Here is a 9,774-nt window from a genome sequence, read left to right as displayed (position 1 = left end):
ATTGGGGTGATTTTTCATTTAGGGGTGTCATAGTGCCTTCCTTGTTCTTGTTACCTCAGTTTTTGCATTTGTTGCTTTGCATGTTGGAGATATTTGGTTTCTTCACTGTGGTGTTTTTTCTTGTTACACTATGGCTCTATATTAAGTGGACTGTCTGCTTTCAGTGGAGCCTTAGAGGCTTGAGATGAGTGTGGACTGAGAGCTGTGTTTGGTTCCTCAGGGTTGAGGGTGTGTCAAAGATGACACTCCCAGGTCAGGTGTGGTAAATGTCTCTTTCTTTTTTTGATTCAAAAGGGAAGTAATTCTGCACAGCTGAACGTAATTGGAGGTAGTTAGCAGGCAAATGATATACCCACAGGAGCCAGAGATTGGAAGCTCTTTCCCAAGGACCACACAGGGAATGTCTGCTGCCCTCAGTATGGGCTCCAATTCTCCTGCAGTCTCCCACTGGGTTGCCAAGTTAGATGCTAATCTCCTGTTATTTCACCCCCCCCCCAGAGTCAGGTTTTTCTACTAGGCTCAGGGCTGGTGCAGACCTGAGGTCGCCCTGCTTATGACTTATGTCCAAAATGGCGCCTGCTCTGTCTTCCTCGCCTTTGAGAGGTGAGCGAAGAGAGAGAAACTTGTGTCCGTATCGGTCACTTTTTAAATTTTTCTCCTCTCTTCTTCTAGTTAGCCTGGTGAATTTTTCCCCACGGAGTTTCAAGCCTCGTTCCCTCTAGCCTCCTCTTTCCGCTTGCCCGCTGGTGTCTCGGGCTATTGAGGTTCGGCTCACCTCGCATTCGAGTGCTGGTTTGTTGAGTCTGCTGCTGGTGTCCCGAACTTGGACTCCGACGGTCTCCACGCAGGTATATTGTGAATAACTAGTTCCGGAAGAGTTTCCTCTGCTGTTTCTTCTACTACTCTTCCTTGACCCTGCAGTATCTCCACGTATATTAAACTGTCTCTCCCCCGGAATAATAGTGTGCTCCCTGCCTATACCACCATCTTGCCGCAAAATGACCGGATATTTCTGGTTTCATCCAGTCATGTCCGGACAAAATGGTGTGCAATTCCTATGCAATGGAATGAGAAAATCACAGTAAAATGGTTTTCGAGAAAAGCAAAGTCTTTTCCTTAGGCAAGTGCATAAAATGTCATCTATACAAACAGAAATATCATGTTTGTTTGACGCAGTTCCTCTAGCTTTCTGCCTAGAAAATACAAATGTATAGAGCTGGTGTATCCATGGGGAACCAATTATTGTTCCAAGAACAAAATCAAATGTTCCCTGATAAAAAAAATTGAAAACAATAAAGTTCATGGATAATATCAGGGATACACAAACACAGAGGCTATAGCAATATCTGTGATAGAATTAGCCAAAATAAAACCGGATATTTCTGGTTACATCCAGTCATATCAGGACAAACTGGTGTGGAATTCGTATGCAATGGACCGAGAAAATCACATTAAAAATGGTTTTGGAGAAAAGCAAAGTCTTCTCGTTAGGCAAGTACATAAAATGTCATCTATAGAAATAGAAATATCATGTTTGTTTCCCACAGTTCCTCTAGCTTTCTCCCTAGAAAATACGAATATGCAGAGCTGGGGTCTCCATGTGGAACCAATTAGTGTTTCTAAGCACAAAATTAAATGTTCCCTATTAAAAAATATTAAAAACAATAAAGTCCATGCATAATATCAGGAAAACACAAACACAGATGCTGTAGCTTATCTGGGATTGAGTTAGCCAAAAAAAAAAAATCCCGGATATTTCCGGTTTCATCCAGTCATATCCGGACAAACTGATGTGGAATTTGGATGCAATGGACTGAGAAAATCACAGTAAAAATGGTTTTGGAGAAAAACAAAGTCTTTTCGTTTGGCAAGTGCATAAAATGTCATCGATACAAACAGAATTATCATGTTTGTTTGCCGCACTTCCTCTAGCTTTCTCCCTAGAAAATACGAATGTGTAGTACTGGTGTCCCCATGATGAACCAATTAGTGTTTCAACGGTACAAAATTAAATGTTCCCTGATAAAAACATTCAAAACAATAACGTCCATCGATAATATCCAGAAAACACAAACACAGATACTGCAGCAATATTTCAGATTGAGTTAGCCAAAACACAACCGGATATTTCTGTTTTCATCCAGTGATTTCCAGTCAACCTGGTGTGGAATTCGTATGCAATGGACCGAGAAAATCACAGTAAAAATGGTTTTGGAGAAAAGCAAAGTCTTTTCGTTGGGCAAGTGCTAAAAATGTCATGTATACAAACAGAAATATCATGTTTGTTTGCCGCATTTCCTCTAGCTTTCTCCCTAGAATACGAATTTGTATAGCTGGTGTCCCATGTTGAACCACTTGGTGTTTCTACAGTACAAAATTAAATGTTCCCTGACAAAATATTTAAAACCATAAAGTCCATCGATAATATCCAGAAAACACAAACACAGAGGCTTTCACAATATTTTGGATTGAGTTAGAGAAACAAAACCGGATATTTCTGGTTTCATCCAGTCATATCCGGGCAAACTGGTGTAGAATTCGTATGCAATGGTCCGAGAAAATCCAAGTAAAAATGGTTTTGGGGAAAAGCAAAGTCTTATCGTTGGGCAAGGTTATAAAATGTCATCTATACAAACAGAAATATCATGTTTGTTTGCCACAGTTCATCTAGCTTTCTCCCTAGAAAATACAAATGTGTGGAGCTGGTGTCCCCATGATGAAGGAATTAGTGATTCTACAGTACAAAATTGAATGTTCCCCGATAAAAAACATTCATACCAATAAAGTCCATCGATGATATCCAGAAAACACAAATACAGAGGCTTTCACAATATTTCAGATTGAGTTAGCCAAAACACAACCGGATATTTATGCTTTCATACAGTCATATCCGGACAAAGTGTTGTAGAATTCGTATGTAATTGAACGAGAAAATCACAGTAAAAATGGTTTTGTTGAAAAGCAAAGTCTTTTCGTTAGGCAAGTGCATACAATGTCATTTATACAAACAGAAATATCATGTTTGTTTGCCACAGTTCCTCTAGCTTTCTCCCTAGGAAATACGCATATATACAGCTGGTGTCTCCATGGGGAACCAATTACTGTAACCAAGTTCAAAATAAAATCTTCCCGATAAACAACATTCAAAAAAATATAGTCCATTGATAGTATCCAGAAAACACAAACACAGAGGCTGTAGCTATATCTGGGATTGTGTTAGTCAAAAGAAAACCGTATATTTCCGGTTTCATCCAGTCATATACGGAGAAACTGGTGTGGAATTCGTATGCATTGAGCCGAGAAAATCACAGTACAAATGGTTTTGGAGAAAAGGAAAGTCTTTTCGTTAGGCAAGTGCATAAAATGTCATCGCTACAAAGGAAATATCATGTTTGTTTGCCGCAGTGCCTCTAGCTTTCTCCCTAGAAAATACGAATGTGTAGAGCTGGTGTTCTCATGATGAACCAATTAGTGTTTCTATGGTACAAAATTAAATGTTCCATGATAGAAACATCAAAACAATAAAGACCATTGATAATATTCAGAAAACACAAACACAGAGTATTTCACAATATTTCGGATTGATTTAGCCAAAACACAACCGGATATTTCTGGTTTCATCCAGTCATATCCGGTGAACTGGTGTGGAATTTGTATGCAATGGACCGAGAAAATCACAGTACAAATGGTTTTGGGGAAAAGCAAAGTCTTTTCGTTAGGCAAGTGCATAAAATGTCATCGCTACAAAGGAAATATCATGTTTGTTTGCCGCAGTGCCTCTAGCTTTCTCCCTAGAAAATACGAATGTGTAGAGCTGGTGTCTCCAGGTGGAACGAATTAGTGTTTCCAAGCACACAATTAAATGTTCTCTGATAAAAAACATTCAAATCAATAAAGTTCATGAATAATATCAGGAATACACAAACACAGAGTCTCTAGCAATATCTGGGATTGTGTTAGCCAAAACACAACCACATATTTTCAGTTTCATCCAGTCATATCCGGACCAAATGGTGTGGAATTTGTATGCAATGGACCGAGAAAATCACAGTAAAAATGGTTTTTGGGAAAAGCAAAGTCTTTTCGTTAGGCAAGAGCATAAAATGTCATCTATACAAACAGAAATATCATGTTTGTTTGCCGCAGTGCCTCTAGCTTTCTCCCTAGAAAATACGAATGTGTAGAGCTGGTGTCTTCTTGTGGAACCAATTACTGTATACAACCTGAAAATAAAATGTTCCCCGATAACAAATATTAAAACAATAAAATCAGTGGATAATATCAGGAATACACAAACACAGAAGCTCTAGCAAACCGGATGATTCCGGTTTCATCCAGTCATATCCGGACAAAGTGGTGTGGAATTCGTATGCAATGGACCGAGAAAATCACAGTACAAATGGTTTTGGGGAAAAGCAAAGTCTTTTCGTTAGGCAAGTGCATAAAATGTCATCGCTACAAAGGAAATATCATGTTTGTTTGCCGCAGTGCCTCTAGCTTTCTCCCTAGAAAATACGAATGTGTAGAGCTGGTGTCTCCAGGTGGAACGAATTAGTGTTTCCAAGCACACAATTAAATGTTCTCTGATAAAAAACATTCAAATCAATAAAGTTCATGAATAATATCAGGAATACACAAACACAGAGTCTCTAGCAATATCTGGGATTGTGTTAGCCAAAACACAACCACATATTTTCAGTTTCATCCAGTCATATCCGGACCAAATGGTGTGGAATTCGTATGCAATGGACCGAGAAAATCACAGTAAAAATGGTTTTTGGGAAAAGCAAAGTCTTTTCGTTAGGCAAGAGCATAAAATGTCACCTATAAAAACAGAAATATCATGTTTGTTTGCCGCAGTGCCTCTAGCTTTCTCCCTAGAAAATACGAATGTGTAGAGCTGGTGTCTTCTTGTGGAACCAATTACTGTATACAACCTGAAAATAAAATGTTCCCCGATAACAAATATTAAAACAATAAAATCAGTGGATAATATCAGGAATACACAAACACAGAAGCTCTAGCAAACCGGAAGTTTCCGGTTTCATCCAGTCATATCCGGACAAAGTGGTGTGGAATTCGTATGCAATGGACCGAGAAAATCACAGTACAAATGGTTTTGGAGAAAAGCAAAGTCTTTTCGTTAGGCAAGTGCATAAAATGTCCTCGATACAAACAGAAATATCATGTTTGTTTGCCGCAGTTCCTCTAGCTTTCTCCCTAGAAAATACGAATGTGTATAGCTGGTGTCTCCATGTGGAACAAATTAGTTTTCCCAGAACAAAATTAAATGTTCCCCGATAAAAAACTTTCAAAACGATAAAGTCCATGGATAATATCAGGAATACACAAACACAGAGGTTGTAGCAATATCTGGGATTGAGTTAGCCAAAACAAAACCAGATATTTCTGGTTTCATCCAGTCATATCTCGACAAACTGGTGTGGAATTCGTATGCAATGAACCGAGAAAATCACAGTAAAAATTCTTTGGAGAGAAGCAAAGTCTTCTCTTTAGGCAAGTGCATAAAATGTCATCTATATTAACAGAAATATCATGTTTGTTTGCTGCAGTAGCTCTAGCTTTCTCGCTATAAAATATGAATGTGTAGAGCTGGTGTCCCTATGTGGAAACAATTAGTGTTTCTACGGTACAAATTTAAAGGTTCCCTGATAAAAACATTCAAAACAATAAAGTCCATCGATCATATCCAGAAAACACAAACACAGAAATATTCACAATATTTCACATTTATTTAGCAAAAGAACAACCGTATATTTCTTGTTTTATCCACTCATGTACAGACAAAGTCGTTTGGAATTTGGATGCAATGGACTGAGATAATCACACTAAAAATGGTTTTGCAGAAAACCCAAGTCTTTTCGTTAGGAAAGTGCTTAAAATGTCATTGATAGAAACAGAAATATCATGTTTGTTTCCCGCAGTTCCTCTAGCTTTCTCCCTAGAAAATACGAATGTGTAGAGCTGGTGTCCCCATGAGGAACCAATTAGTGATTCTAGGGTACAAAATTAAATGTTCCCTGATAAAAACATTCAAAACCATAACGTCCATCGATAATATCCAGAAAACACAAACACAGAGGTTTTCACAATATTTCGGATTCAGTTAGCCAAAACACAACCGGATATTTCTGTTTTCATCCAGTCATATAGGGACAAAGTGGTGTGGAATTCATATCCAATGGACTGAGAAAATCAGAGTAAAAATGGTTTTGGAGAAAAGCAAAGTCTTTTTGTTAGGCAAGTGCATAAAATGTTATCTACACAAACAGAAATACCATTTTTGTTTGTCACAGTTCCTCTAGCTTTCTCCCTAGAAAATACGAATGTTTAGAGCTGGTGTCTCCATGTGGAACCAATTAGTGATTCCAAGCACTAAATAAAATGTTCCCTGAAAAAAAACATTCAAAACAATAAAGTCCGTATATAATATCAGGAATACAGAAACACATAGGCGGTAGCATTATCTGGCATTGAGTTAGCTAAAACAAAACCTGATATTTCCGGTTACATCCAGTCATATCCGGACAAAGAGGTGTGGAATCGTATGCAATGGACTGAGAAAATCACAATAAAAATGGTTTTGGAGAAAAGCAAAGTCTTCTCGTTAGGCAAGTACATAAAATGTCATCTATAGAAATAGAAATATCATGTTTGTTTCCCACAGTTCCTCTAGCTTTCTCCCTAGAAAATACGAATATGCAGAGCTGGGGTCTCCATGTGGAACCAATTAGTGTTTCTAAGCACAAAATTAAATGTTCCCTATTAAAAAATATTAAAAACAATAAAGTCCATGCATAATATCAGGAAAACACAAACACAGATGCTGTAGCTTATCTGGGATTGAGTTAGCCAAAAAAAAAATCCCGGATATTTCCGGTTTCATCCAGTCATATCCGGACAAACTGATGTGGAATTTGGATGCAATGGACTGAGAAAATCACAGTAAAAATGGTTTTGGAGAAAAACAAAGTCTTTTCGTTTGGCAAGTGCATAAAATGTCATCGATACAAACAGAATTATCATGTTTGTTTGCCGCACTTCCTCTAGCTTTCTCCCTAGAAAATACGAATGTGTAGTACTGGTGTCCCCATGATGAACCAATTAGTGTTTCAACGGTACAAAATTAAATGTTCCCTGATAAAAACATTCAATAACGTCCATCGATAATATCCAGAAAACACAAACACAGATGCTGCAGCAATATTTCAGATTGAGTTAGCCAAAACACAACCGGATATTTCTGTTTTCATCCAGTCATTTCCAGTCAACCTGGTGTGGAATTCGTATGCAATGGACCGAGAAAATCACAGTAAAAATGGTTTTGGAGAAAAGCAAAGTCTTTTCGTCGGGCAAGTGCTAAAAATGTCATGTATACAAACAGAAATATCATGTTTGTTTGCCGCATTTCCTTTAGCTTTCTCCCTAGAATACGAATTTGTATAGCTGGTGTCCCATGTTGAACCACTTGGTGTTTCTACAGTACAAAATTAAATGTTCCCTGACAAAATATTTAAAACCATAAAGTCCATCGATAATATCCAGAAAACACAAACACAGAGGCTTTCACAATATTTTGGATTGAGTTAGACAAACAAAACCGGATATTTCTGGTTTCATCCAGTCATATCCGGGCAAACTGGTGTAGAATTCGTATGCAATGGTCCGAGAAAATCCAAGTAAAAATGGTTTTGGGGAAAAGCAAAGTCTTATCGTTGGGCAAGGGCATAAAATGTCATCTATACAAACAGAAATATCATGTTTGTTTGCCGCAGTTCATCTAGCTTTCTCCCTAGAAAATACAAATGTGTGGAGCTGGTGTCCCCATGATGAACGAATTAGTGATTCTACAGTACAAAATTGAATGTTCCCCGATAAAAAACATTCATACCAATAAAGTCCATCGATAATATCCAGAAAACACAAATACAGAGGCTTTCACAATATTTCGGATTGAGTTAGCCAAAACACAACCAGATATTTATGCTTTCATACAGTCATATCCGGACAAAGTGTTGTAGAATTCGTATGTAATTGACCGAGAAAATCACAGTAAAAATGGTTTTGGAGAAAAGCAAAGTCTTTTCGTTAGGCAAGTGCATACAATGTCATTTATACAAACAGAAATATCATGTTTGTTTGCCACAGTTCCTCTAGCTTTCTCCCTAGGAAATACGCATATATACAGCTGGTGTCTCCATGGGGAACCAATTACTGTAACCAAGTTCAAAATAAAATCTTCCCGATAAACAACATTCAAAAAAATAAAGTCCATAGATAGTATCCAGAAAACACAAACACAGAGGCTGTAGCTATATCTGGGATTGTGTTAGTCAAAAGAAAACCGTATATTTCCGGTTTCATCCAGTCATATACGGAGAAACTGGTGTGGAATTCGTATGCATTGAGCCGAGAAAATCACAGTACAAATGGTTTTGGAGAAAAGCAAAGTCTTTTCGTTAGGCAAGTGCATAAAATGTCATCGCTACAAAGGAAATATCATGTTTGTTTGCCGCAGTGCCTCTAGCTTTCTCCCTAGAAAATACGAATGTGTAGAGCTGGTGTTCTTATGATGAACCAATTAGTGTTTCTATGGTACAAAATTAAATGTTCCATGATAGAAACATCAAAAAAATAAAGACCATTGATAATATTCAGAAAACACAAACACAGAGTATTTCACAATATTTCGGATTGATTTAGCCAAAACACAACCGGATATTTCTGTTTTCATCCAGTCATATCCGGTGAACTGGTGTGGAATTTGTATGCAATGGACCGAGAAAATCACAGTACAAATGGTTTTGGGGAAAAGCAAAGTCTTTTCGTTAGGCAAGTGCATAAAATGTCATCGGTACAAACGGAAATATCATGTTTGTTTGCCGCAGTGCCTCTAGCTTTCTCCCTAGAAAATACGAATGTGTAGAGCTGGTGTCTCCAGGTGGAACGAATTAGTGTTTCCAAGCACACAATTAAATGTTCTCTGATAAAAAACATTCAAATCAATAAAGTTCATGAATAATATCAGGAATACACAAACACAGAGTCTCTAGCAATATCTGGGATTGTGTTAGCCAAAACACAACCACATATTTTCAGTTTCATCCAGTCATATCCGGACCAAATGGTGTGGAATTCGTATGCAATGGACCGAGAAAATCACAGTAAAAATGGTTTTTGGGAAAAGCAAAGTCTTTTCGTTAGGCAAGAGCATAAAATGTCACCTATACAAACAGAAATATCATGTTTGTTTGCCGCAGTGCCTCTAGCTTTCTCCCTAGAAAATACGAATGTGTAGAGCTGGTGTCTTCTTGTGGAACCAATTACTGTATACAACCTGAAAATAAAATGTTCCCCGATAACAAATATTAAAACAATAAAATCAGTGGATAATATCAGGAATACACAAACACAGAAGCTCTAGCAAACCGGATGTTTCCGGTTTCATCCAGTCATATCCGGACAAAGTGGTGTGGAATTCGTATGCAATGGACCGAGAAAATCACAGTACAAATGGTTTTGGAGAAAAGCAAAGTCTTTTCGTTAGGCAAGAGCATAAAATGTCCTCGATACAAACAGAAATATCATGTTTGTTTGCCGCAGTTCCTCTAGCTTTCTCCCTAGAAAATACGAATGTGTATAGCTGGTGTCTCCATGTGGAACAAATTAGTTTTCCCAGAACAAAATTAAATGTTCCCCGATAAAAAACTTTCAAAACGATAAAGTCCATGGATAATATCAGGAATACACAAA

This window comes from Lepus europaeus, unplaced genomic scaffold (genome assembly GCF_033115175.1).
Source record: "Lepus europaeus isolate LE1 unplaced genomic scaffold, mLepTim1.pri SCAFFOLD_164, whole genome shotgun sequence".
Classification (NCBI taxonomy): domain Eukaryota; kingdom Metazoa; phylum Chordata; class Mammalia; order Lagomorpha; family Leporidae; genus Lepus; species Lepus europaeus.
This window is presented reverse-complemented; position numbering follows the sequence as displayed.